The following is a 12,812-nucleotide window of genomic DNA, read 5'->3' as shown; positions in this document are numbered from 1 at the left end:
CGAGACGGATGAAGGCGGAGAAGAGCAATGCGTCTATGCCTTCGCCGTTTGGAGTATCATTACTGGTCTCGGACCAGCGCCATCGCCACCGGTCTCGGACCGGAGTATCATTACTGGTCTCGGACCAGCACCATCGCCACCGGTCTCGAGCCGGAGTATCCTTACTAGTCTCAGACCAGCACCATCGCCACCGGTCTCGGACCGGAGTATTATTACTAGTCTCGGACCAGCGCCATCACCACCGGTCTCGGCCCGGAGTATCATTACTGGTCTCGGACCAGCGCCATCGCCACCGGTCTCAGACCGAAGTATCCCAGACTCTCACCCCAGTGCGAGTTATAAGTGAGCTCTGTTCTCACGCCCAACGACCTTTCAGGTCGGCTCCCATACGAGAATTAAAAGTGAGCCTTGTGCTCACGCCCAACGACCTTTTAGGTCGGTAGTCCCAGACTCTCGCCCCAGTGCGAGTTATAAGTGAGCTCTGTTCTCACGCCCAACGACCTTTCAGGTCGGCTCCCATCGAAATTAAAGTGAGCCTTGCGCTCCATGCGACCACAGGTCGGTATCTCAGCACTCTCGCCCGGTCACGAGTTATAAGTGAGCTCTGTTCTCACGCCCAACGACCTTCAGGTCGGCTCCCATGCGAGAATTAAAAGTGAGCCTTGTGCTCACGCCCAACGACCTTTTAGGTCGGTATTCCAGACTCTCGCCCAGACGAGTTATAAGTGAGCTCTGTTCTCACGACGACCTTCGGTCGGCTCCCATCTGAGAATTAAAGTGAGTCTTGTGCTCCAAGCGACCTTTAGGTCGGTATCTCAGAACTCTCGCCCGGTCACGAGTTATAAGTGAGCTCTGTTCTCACGCCACGACCTTCAGGTCGGCTCCCATCGAGAATTAAAGTGAGCCTTGCGCTCCAACCACCTTTAGGTCGGTATCTCGAACTCTCGCCCGGTCACGAGTTATAAGTGAGCTCTGTTCTCACGCCCAACGACCTTTCAGGTCCCATGCGAGAATTAAAAGTGAGTCTTGTGCTCACGCCCAACCACCTTTAGGTCGGCTCCCATGCTCGCCCAGTGCGAGTTATAAGTGAGCTCTGTTCTCACGCCCAACGACCTTTCAGGTCGGCTCCCATGCGAGAATTAAAAGTGAGCCTTGCGCTCACGCCCAACGACCTTTTAGGTCGGTATCTCCAGACTCTCGCCCCAGTGCGAGTTATAAGTGAGCTCTGTTCTCACGCCCAACGACCTTTCAGGTCGGCTCCCATGCGAGAATTAAAAGTGAGCTTTGTGCTCACGCCCAACGACCTCTTAGGTCGGTTCCCAGTGCGAGTTAAAAGTGAGCTCTGTCCTCACGCCCAACGACCTTTCAGGTCGGCCCTCATGCGGGAATCAAAAATCAACTCCCCTGCGAAAAGCATATGTGAACTCGGCGCCCACGCCTAACTACCTTTCAGAGGGATATGCCTTACATTGAGCGGAGTGTTTCCAAATAATCAAGTCAGCTACATCTGACTTCATTTTAGCTCTTTTATGCAAATTGCAAATATGCAGCAAACAAGCAAGGTACGGAGTACGGGAGGCCACCCACCCTACCCCTAAAACATCGATGTTAACTGCGGAATCAGGTTTTGCATGTTTATTGCAGTTTTAATTTTCAAGCACCATGTTGGTTTTATTATCCAAAATTCATACATAAAGAGGAGTCATGATGCAACTCTTAGCTCTTACATACAAGCCAGTTTCTAAAAATGCTTGCTAGATGAAAATTGAGCAGGAAAGACTAGGCCGGAAAAGGATAGATATACAAGTACAGCAGCACAGTTCAATTAGCAGGCGATACAGCTAAGGCCACAGGAGGGAACGCTTTGCGGCAAAGGAGCCACTGAGACAACTATGGCCTGAACTAATTTTAACTCGGGGAAAGGATTGGTCATGGAGAATGAGCACTGCCGTGTGAAGAAATGTCTGGGGACTCAGAAGCCCCTGGGGCGTTCAAGGCTCGAGCCAGCTGCGCATGTAGGGAGCTGATGATTGTTTGTTGCCGGGCGATCGTGTCTTGCTTGTCGTCTAGATACGCACGGAGGAGAGATAGCTCCGTTTCATGCTCTTGTTTCAAGCGTTCCTGAAGGCTGAGTTGGCGCTGCAGGCTAGCCTGGGCATTCCTCTTTCTCGCCTTCTCAGCATGAACGCAAGATTTCGCGACACGATACTGGGCTTCCATGGAGCGCAGGGCAGCTAGCTGACGAGCTCGATCCTTGGATACTCGCTCCAGTTCACGTTCTTTCTCGGCAAGTTGTAAGGTGAGCTGATCTATTCGCGTTTGGGAAGGTGGTTGATCAACCTCCTCAGAAAAAGGAGAATGCATCGCGGGGAAGAAGGTGGTGTAACGCAGGTTAGCAAAAGAAAGTGGGAAGGCGTGGCGGGAGAAGATAGAATAAAGAAACGACCGTAAGGCTCTTTATAAAGAGGATGGGTGGCCAAGTCAAAGCAACTGTGTGGGCACGGTACCCCAAGCGACTGGAAAAGCAATTAAGGAGGCATGGTATCCCAGGCGACGCGACACAAAGGTTGATGCGTAAGACAAGAAGCAGAGCGCACAGAGATATGCTGAGGTAGAGACACAGAGATAGGCTGAGGTCACAGAGATATGCTGAGATCTCAGAGATGTGCTGAGGTCTAGTCAGTCAGACTTTCGTCCTCCTTCGACTAGACTTGTGAGGGAGGCTTGTGATACGGTTGGCAAGGGAGAGGCCCAAGAGGAAAGGGTTAGAAAGCTCAAGGCCATATAGCGGTCAAAAATCAAGAGGACGTGGCGGTCAATAGTCAGGGTGATTCAGCAGTCAATGGTCAGGCTGACTAGGCAGTCAGAGGCAAGCATGTGGGGTAGTCAGAGGTCAGGCAGACTTGTTGATCAAAGAGGCAAAGTAGTTGAAAGACAAGGGGAAACGACAGGCGGAACACCGGGTATAGGTCGGGAGCGGCAGAGCTGGGTAGAGGCAGCCCGATTTACAGGCCTGCGATTTGAAGGCCCGGAAGCGCAAGTCACAAATCATAGATCAGAAGCGTCAGAGCTGTGCAAAGACAGCCCGATCTACGGGCTTACGGTCGAGGGCCAGCAAGTACTCATGGGTCAGCAGCGGCAGAGCTGGGTAGAGGCAGCCCGATTTACAGGCCTGCGATTTGAAGGCCCGGAAGTGCAAGTCACGACTCACAGGTCGGAAGCAGCAGAGCTGGTCGGAGTCAGCCCGACTGGCAGATAACGCTTAGAGGCGGGATCTGGTCGAGGATGTGAGGTAGATGCAGACCGCGATAAGTAGGACGAGCTAAGCTGTGCAGGAGTCGGAGGATCACAACTGTCCGTCAAGGGTAATCATTGCATACCAGGGAGATGTGCGGAGGCGGAGGTTCCTAAGCGAGAGGATGCTCTCATAACCAATGGCAGCCTGACAGATGTCCCTCACTACGAGACAAAACCCCTGTGTAAAGGCGAAGGTTCCTAAACAAGAAGATGCCTTCACGACCAATAGTAGCACGACAGGTGTCGGGGATATACGACAAAGTCCAGCGTCTAACGTTTTCTGACAGGATGGCAGGTTCTGGAAGCAAGGCGGGTGCATAAAAAGGAGGAGATTCCTCGTACGCGGGTACGCGCTCTCTGGTGATTTTTCCACAACTTTTCGTTTTTAGTCTCTCTGCTTTTTCTGGGGAAAAAGGACCTGACTTGAGCGTCGGAGGGCCTGATCCGGGGACTTTTTCCCTGGGTTCTAGTCTCTAACGTGAGGGAGGGAGATCGTCTGAGTGTGTGCAGGGTCCTGTAGCGGCGTCAGCCGCCCGTGGGAGCCGAATCGCCCACGACTTTCCGTCAACAACCAGGCCACCGCGACCAGCCTCCGTCCGACTCAGCGTTGGGACAGGATCAATAATGATAGCCACAATTAAGTCATGCATGCTTATCTAGAAAAAAAAAATCATTTGAACATGTTATCCAAGTCCTCTCTCACAGTTCCCTTGTACCTCTTGTAAATCTTGAGGTCAATCTTCCTCAAGTAAAGAGCTCCCTCGATGCTAACATTCACAAACAACCAGGCGGTGTCCGCCTCCATCTCCGCTTTTAGTTACACCTTGATATTTTATCAAACAACTACCGATAAAAAAAAACAAAACCATTCTATAATACACAAAGTTCACATTGTTAATCCAAAATCAAACACTTAGTTTGATACCAAGGACACACCGACACTTCTGTGACCACTAGAGTCGTCCTTTGGTGAAGAATCGACGAAATCAATCTCATCCTCTGAAAATGCTCATTTTTCACCCATTGAGATCGGCTTCTCTGACACATTAAAGGCAGACCAAGTTGCAACTCAATGTTCTTGACGTAGCTCTCCACGGCTTCCATGCCATTCACTTTCTTCCAAATCTCAATGAGAAATACCATTGATTCCCAGAGCCCACCACGAATTGATAGTGAAGCTTTAATCTTGATCTCAAATTATCGCCGACTTACCGTATCTCTTTGTACGGTTGAGGGGAGGTGAAGAGACGATGGAGAAAAGTCATTGAGATGAAGATCAAGGAGGAGGATTGAGAGAATAGGTTTTTTAGAGGAAAAATAAAGCGCTTCAAACTTTTTTTATTCGGATGAACTAGAAAAAAAAAGGAGTATCATGGAAATGAGAATGGGAAATAATACGTGACTAGTCCATTCAAAAATAACTTTACGTTTTGGATAATCAGCAAAATCAACTAGGGAAATGAGGAAATCTCCGTTTAAAAAATTTATTGAGTATCTAACATAAATAAAAAATAATAATAATCAATACTATTTGATCAGGATAATTTGGGGAAAAAATAAAGCGATGTTTAAAAAATAAAAAAGAATACGTCAGTAAGTAACCGATTGAAGTCAGCATCGGGAACAAAATTTCGACACGATTTTTAAATGGACAAATAAATTGACATCGGTTCTAAGGGATGGGAGATTATTAGAGGTTTTTATATATAATAAAGATATTTAATTTTTATTAATTTATTAATTTTATTAAAATTTTCTACTAACTATTGAGGATAAATTAAAAATATACAGATGGATCCTAACTAAAGCCTAACATCATAATATTAGGATTTCTTTATTGAATTATAAAACGGTATTTTTTAATGACAAAAATCCCTAATATTAGTGTGGTTAGAAAGAGTGTATTCTTTTAATTGTCAAAGTAATATTTCATCCATAATATAATGATCAATTTTAGTTCATAATAATAGAGTTTTGATTGGTAATGTAGTTTTAATCAAAATTATTTTAAAATGCTACAATTTTAATCCAACAACCTTCAAATGGTATAGTTTTGATTATAAATTAGTATAGTTTTAATGAAAGTTATTCTAAGATAGAGCACAAAATAATATTTGAATATAATATTATAAGAGAGACACTATTTCAAAATTTTTAAAAAATCTTTTCAATGAGATAAATAATTAGGGATGCTCTTTCATTTTCTTTCTTTTTTTTTTAAATTTAGCATACAAACACTCTATTTAGTGTTCTTTGCCTTTTTTTTTGTTGAATCTACCTAAATTCCTTACTTGCCTACCAAAAAAATTGATTCAAAGTTGTAAATGAATTGAACATTTATAAACTAATTTAGTGTTCAATTCAATAATACTGTTCATTCAATTGTAAAAAATATAAAATAAAAATACTAATAAACTTGGATCATGATCATTTATGAATAAACTAATTTATTAACTCGTATATAATTTAAGTATAACTTAAGTTTTATTTTTTTTATTCAAATACATAAATAATTATTAATTTTTATAATTTTAAATTATTCATAATAAATTAAAAATAAGAAGTAATTAAAAATGAGAGAATAATATAATTATCATATATTGACAATGGTTTTAACCTAATTTATGAGGATAATATAAGGATAATAATAATATTAGTTGAACTTAAAAAACTAAAGCTTAGAAGTTTTTTTAAAAAAATAAATTCGATAACTAAATAAATAAATTTGAACGCAGCCAAATTTAACTGGTTGTATTTTGGGAGTTGGAATATTCCAAACATTATTTTGAAAAGATATTAATTCTTACAAGCAACCTACGATCTTTTCTTTTTGTTTCTTACTATAATAAATGTTAAAATAATGAAAATGACTCATCCCTTGTCTTTTTTTTTTTCTTGATTTTCATTGCTCTCGAACTAGGTTGCTTTCCTCTTGCTGCTCATAATCTTCAATGGCAAAGTCAGGTAAGGAGATCTGTTATCATTTAGCAAATTTTATATGATAAAAAATTTATCTTTTCTCATCATCACTCACTCGTATCTCTAGCCTTGTGCAACCTAACATATTTGCAGTGACGAGAGACCATGAGTTTAAAAATTCAAGCATTAGAAGAAAATGGGACATGGACGCTACTTCTTTACATGAAGGAAAGAAGTCAATTAGTTATTGCAAGTGGGTGTATAAAATCGAATACAAATCGAATGCTCCTATTGAGCTTGAATCAACTGACAAAGCGGTTTAGTCGACTGAACAAAATTCAACTCGACTAAACTACTTGTAAGATCATATCAACGACTCTTTTACTTAAATTATTTAAATTTGAGTCAAGTGAAGTTGATTTCAATCGAATGAGCAAGTTTGAATAATCGATATTGGGCAATCATGTGAGACTTTCTTTATATAAGTAATGAGTGTCTTCATGGGGTGTCCAATTAATTAGATGGTGACTGATTTATTATAATAGGATAGGGATCAAATCCCGACAGACGCATGCCTCGGAGAAAAACTCCTCCCGCCTCCTAATCACTTGGTTGTTGGCTATAAATTGACTCCGTGATTTACTTCCACTCACATAACCTGGGGACGGATTGTGAGGGGCACTTGGGGTGAGTGTAATCACCTTTTACTATAATTTATATAAGTAACAAGTGTTTTTTTGCCAAGTTATAAATGGGGTTCCATGTGCTCAATGACCATCCAATCGATTCACAAATCCAGACTCTTATGCTTTAAGGCCAATTTATAAGTAGGGTTCCTCGTGCCTAACGGCCATCCGATCGGATCAAGGTCCCAGACTCTTACACCTTATAGCCAAATTATAAGCATGGTTCCTCATACCCAATGACTATCCGGTCGGATCAAGGTCTCAAACTCTTGCTCCTTACGACCAAGTTGTAAGTGTGGTTCCCTGTGCCCAATGACCGTCCTATCGGATCAAAGTCCTAGACTCTTACGCCTTATGTCTAAGTTATAAGCAGAGTTTCCCATGTTCAATGACCATCTGGTTGGATCAAAGCCCTACACTCTTATGCCTTACAACCAAATTATAAGCAGGGTTCCTTGTGCTCAACGACTGTCTGATCAGATCAAAGTCCCAAACTCTTGCACCTTACAGCCAAGTTATAAGCGGGGTTCCATGTGCCCAACGAGCCTCCGACCGGATCAAAGTCCCAGACTATTGTGCCTTGTGACCAAGTTATAAGCGGGGTTCTCCGTGCCCAACAACCATCCGATCGGTTAACAATTCCATACTCTTATGCTTTATGGCTAAGTTATAAGCGGGGTTTCTCGTGCCCAAGGATCATCCCGTCGGTTGACAATTTCAGACTCTTGTGTCTTAAGGGTCAAGTTATAAATGGGGTTCCCTGTGCCCAATGACCATCCAGTCGGTTGACAATTCTAAACTCTTGAGCCTTAAGGCCAAGTTATAAGTGGAGTTTCTCATACCCAATGATTATCCGGCCGATTTACAATTCCAGAGTCTTGTACCTTAGGGCCAAGTTATAAGCGGAGTTCCTCGTGCCCAACAACTGTCCAGTCGGATCAAGATTCCAGACTCTTGTGCCTTAGGGTCAAGTTATAATCGAGATTCCAATGACCATCCGGTCGGTTCACAATTCCAGACTCTTGTGCCTTAGGGCCAAGTTATAAGCGTGGTTCCCTGTGTCGAATGGCTATTTGGTCAAATCAAGATCCCAAACTCTTGCACCTTACAACCAAGTTATAAACGGGGTTTTCGGTGCCCAATGACCGTCCAATGGGATTAAGGTCCCAAACTCTTGTACCTTACAACCAAGTTATAAGCGGAGTTCCCCGTGCCCAATGACTGTCTGATCATATCAAAGTCACAGACTCTTGCACCTTATGGCCAAGTTATAAGCGGAGTTCCCCATGCACAATGATCGTCCAGTCGGATCAAAGTCCCAAACTCTTACGCCTTACAACCAAGTTATAAACGGGGTTTCCCATGCCCAAAGACCATCTGGTCGAATCAAAGTTCCAGATTCTTACGCCTTACGGCTAAGTTATAAGCGGGGGCCCCTATGCCCAATCACTGGTCGGATCAAGATCCCAAACTCTTACACCTTACAACCAAATTATAAGTGGGGGTCCCCGTACCCAATGATCGTCCAGTCATATCAAGATCCTAGACTCTTGTGCCTTATGGCCAAGTTATATGCGGAGTTCCTTGTGTCCAACGACTGTCTGCTCAAATCAAGGTCCTAGACTCTTGCGCCTTATGACCAAGTTATGAGCAGGGTTCCTTGGGCTTAACGACCATATGGTCATATGTTTATCGTAGACATTTGCACTCACTGGCCAAAGGACCACTTCTCAACAAGTTATGTACATCATTCTACGTGCCTTTACAGAAATGGTACTCAATCGTCCGCTTAGCGTTCCCACTCAGTTGATTTTACTGTATTTAGCCGCTCGATCAATGATCATATTTATACTTAACAGACAAGCTGTAATTTTCTCTCAGTCGCTTGCTTGGTGGCGAGACATTTTTTGATACATGTCAAAGGAGGAGAAATGTGTTAAAAATAAAGTAAAAAAAAATTATTTTGAGAAAGAGTAACATTTAAGAGGGAGTGAGTAACATTTAAACTTATTATTTCTTTTTGCCTTGAAAAATATTATTTGAAAACTTACTTGTTATTTGTTATTTATTCTACGGATCTTACTATATTATTTTGAATATTTTTACTTAACTTTGAACTAGATTATCATAAATAAAAAAGGGAAAAATTATTGGTGCTGGAAGCACTAGTTAATCAAATATGTATTTTAATATTAGCAAATGTTCAAAGTTAAGTCATATTGTAATCTAACGAGTTAAACTAAGTGTGTAGGAAAGTCCTAAGTGATCTTAGGCAAAGTGAAAGTCCTAGTTGAGGCTAGACAAAATATGGAAAAGTCCTAAATGCGGTTAGGTAACGAAGTCCTGATCCGTGAAATTGGGCAAAGACTTGGTAGGCCAAGGACATTGGACAAAATCTTAGGGTCGAGGACACTAGATGAAAATCTTGGAGTTGCAGACACCAGAAAGAAAATTCTAGGATCGAGAATACCAAGTGAAAGTCCTGAGATCTCAAATGTTAAGTAAAAATTTAGATAATTTAGAGGACTGATCTGATGATAAAAGATAGTTAAATAAAGATCTCGAAATAGATTACAATTATACAGATAAATTTAAACAAAAATAAAGAATTCGTAGTTAAATAAGTTCAATAGATTGCAGTTGAAGGAAAATCCTAGTGCGTGAACAGATAATCCCTCAACGTAATTGCACAACACAAAATTCGTCGGTGGTAAGGGGAAAACATTTACCTCTAGACTGTAGTGGTGGGTGGTAGTGCACTTGCGTTCCTCCTGAGGATGCTGACGTACTGCCTGCCTCCATTTCCATCAATTGCGTAGCTGAATCCTTATCTAAATCGATCCTTGCTATGTCGATTTCATCGTTACTCAAAAAGGAAAGGCACAAACTCAAAAATGTACCAAGGTATTTTTTATTATTTTTATTTTTTCTTTCTTTCTATTTTTCCCCTTTTCTTTTATTTCAATTAGTTATTCAAAAATAGAAAATAATAAATACTTTTTATTTATATTTCCTTTTTTTCTTTTTATTTTTATTTTTTTATTAAAAATAAAAAACAAAAAACCTAAATAAATAGAAACAGAAAAAAAAAAAACAAGAACTATACTATTTGCCATTTTTTTTTGTTAAAAATTAAATTAAATTACAAAAATTAAAATACCCTTTAAAGTCCAATCTTGAACCTTTACCAATATCAAAACATAAGTTTGATTAGCTAGTTCTTCTAGCATAAACAATCTCTCCCTTTTTTATTTATGATAATATAGTTCAAAGTTAAGTAAAAACATTCAAAATAGTAAGAAATGTAGAAAAAATAATAAATAATAAGTAAGTTTTCAAGTAACATTTTTCAAGTCAAAAAGAAATAAATTTAAATGTTATCCACTCCCCCTTAAATGCTACTCTTTCAAAATAAAACTTTTTATTTTATTTTTAACACATTTCTTCCCCCTTCGACATATATATTAAAAAAACTAAGTAAAGAAAAAAGTTGTTAACTTTTAAAAAATAATATCTAAATTTGAAAAACTAACTTTTAATTTTTTTCTAAAAAATTTTTACTTTTAGCTCCCCCAAAACATATCACTTAACTTTCTTTTCGAATAAAAATACTTAGGGGGCGTTTGGTACGCGCGTTTTCCATTTTCATTTTCTGGAAAACGCGCGTTTTCTGAAAAATGGTGTTTGGTTTGCGTTTTCCGCGCGCGTTTTCTAAAAAATTGACTATCGTTTTCTAGAAAAATAGAGAATGATAAAAAGTCATTTTCTGTTTTCTAGAAAACGCGCGTTTTCCAGAAAATGAAAATGAAAACGGTACAAACCAAACGCACCCTTAGCTTTTCTTCTTTTCTTGAAAAAAATACTTAGTTAAATACTTACATTTAATAAATTTTTTTTTCAATAATAATTAGTTAAATACTTAACTTTAAAAAGAATCTTGGAAAAGGACTTTGACTTTAAGTTTTGAAAAGGTATTTGATTTTGAAAGCCTTCACTTTCCTTTTGAAAACAACACTTAATTTTTTTATAACAATTTTTTTCAAAATGGTTTAATTTTTAAAAATACCTAACTTTTAACGCTCTTTTTCTCCTCCTTGATTTATGTCTTAAAAAAATATATTTTTTAAAATAAGTGCTTTAAGTTTGAGAGGACAGTTAACTTTAAAATTAGGTAAAATTAATGGCATAATTATCATCCATAGAGTCCAAGCATGCAAAAATAAGTTTTAAAATAATCACTTACTTTCCTGATTTTCCATCTCACTCATTTTATGTTATAAAAAATGTTAAACTTATGAGTTTGTATAAGATGGAATTAAGTTAATCTTAACTTTTAAGTTGATTTTAATCTTAAGTTTATTAAATTTTAAAAAATAATTAGGTTGAGAAATTAATTAAAAACATTAATTAAGTTTTAAAAAATAATTCGATTTAACATTTGAAAAAAAATAATTGAATTTAAATTTTGAGAAACATTTAAGTTTCAATGATTATATTTGAATTTTGAAAACTGTTAATGTAAGATACGACAAATTCAATAATAAGTGTTATTGGAGTAATAACTTTATTAGATTTTTCAGAATTTTTTTGAGATTTAAATGGAGTCCGTATGATATGTTTTAAGGGGATAGATTTATTGAACTTAGAGAAAGTCTATTTAGAAAATCAATTAAATGGGAGTTGATTGAGGAATTAAATTAACTTTTAATTGATTTAATCTTAAGTTTAATTAACCTAAGGTATAAAATTATAAACCTAGGTTTCTCTTCCTTTCCTCCCGATTCCCTCTTCACCCCTCCCTCTCCCTCGCGATCTCGTCGCTGTCAACCACCATGGCCGACACCTCGATCGACGTTGTCATCTGGCTCCTCGACCTGTTCGAGTCGCCGCCCCTCCTTCCTCTCACTTGATTGTCGCAGACGACGCTACCCACCGCCTGATGTCATAGTCGCCAGAAGGGAGGAATTGATGTCGCTACCCCTTTCTAGTCGCCGTCTGATTCCGAGATGCAGCAGCCACAGCCATTGCTGGAGGCGACGCCATGGGCCATTGGGAGAGTCGCAGAGCCCCTCCATCACTCTCTTCCTTTCTCCCTATTGCCGTGAGACCCTTTCTGCTCCCAATTTCCAACCGCTAACACCTCAGTTATCAACCAATGTTGATCCTTTCTTTTCTTCTCCCGAGCTTCTTCGAGTCAGTGCCCTAATGTCGTCATTGCTCGTCTCTACCTTGGCTCAGCACCACAGCAACAACCACCGCCAGTCGTGGCCCCGACATGTGCCACCATCAGAGCGCCTTCTACATCATCCATTCCATCCTGAGTAGATCGTCGACTCCTTTTGCTCATCGATGTTGCCTTCAACCTTGATGGCATAACCTGCTGCCTAGCTGCTAGAAGTTGGTCTCTACAGGAATTGAATTTGTTGGCACATACATGGGTAAAATCTCTTGTTTAGGAAGTTATTTGATCAGTGTTTTGGTTGATACTTGGATGTGGATGTGTTGATTGTAATTTAGGATGCTTGATTGGGAGATCATTAGTTTTATCTTGCTTCGACCACCAATTTCTGATGGCAAGCTTTCATGATAGTGAATTGATAGGGGAGCAATCAGTATTGGGGTATGTATGCTTGTGTATCAATTTTTATATGGAGTTGATTGAGTAAAATAATGGTTGATTGTGGAATGGGGATAATTGAAATCGGTTAATCTCGGACAACTTTGTAGATCCGCTTACATGATAGATTGAAGCATTAGTTTGATGATGTCATTGGAATCAGATTGTTAAAATAGGTTGATTAACCTTTAGGAAGTGGATGGATTGGGTGGAGTCAATTAGGGTTTCCTGATTGGATTTGAATTTAGGTAGATATTTGATATAAGAGGGGATTTTGTTGTAATCATATGATT

This window comes from Zingiber officinale, chromosome 3A (assembly GCF_018446385.1).
Source record: "Zingiber officinale cultivar Zhangliang chromosome 3A, Zo_v1.1, whole genome shotgun sequence".
NCBI lineage: Eukaryota > Viridiplantae > Streptophyta > Magnoliopsida > Zingiberales > Zingiberaceae > Zingiber > Zingiber officinale.
Note: the sequence above shows the minus strand (reverse complement) of the source record.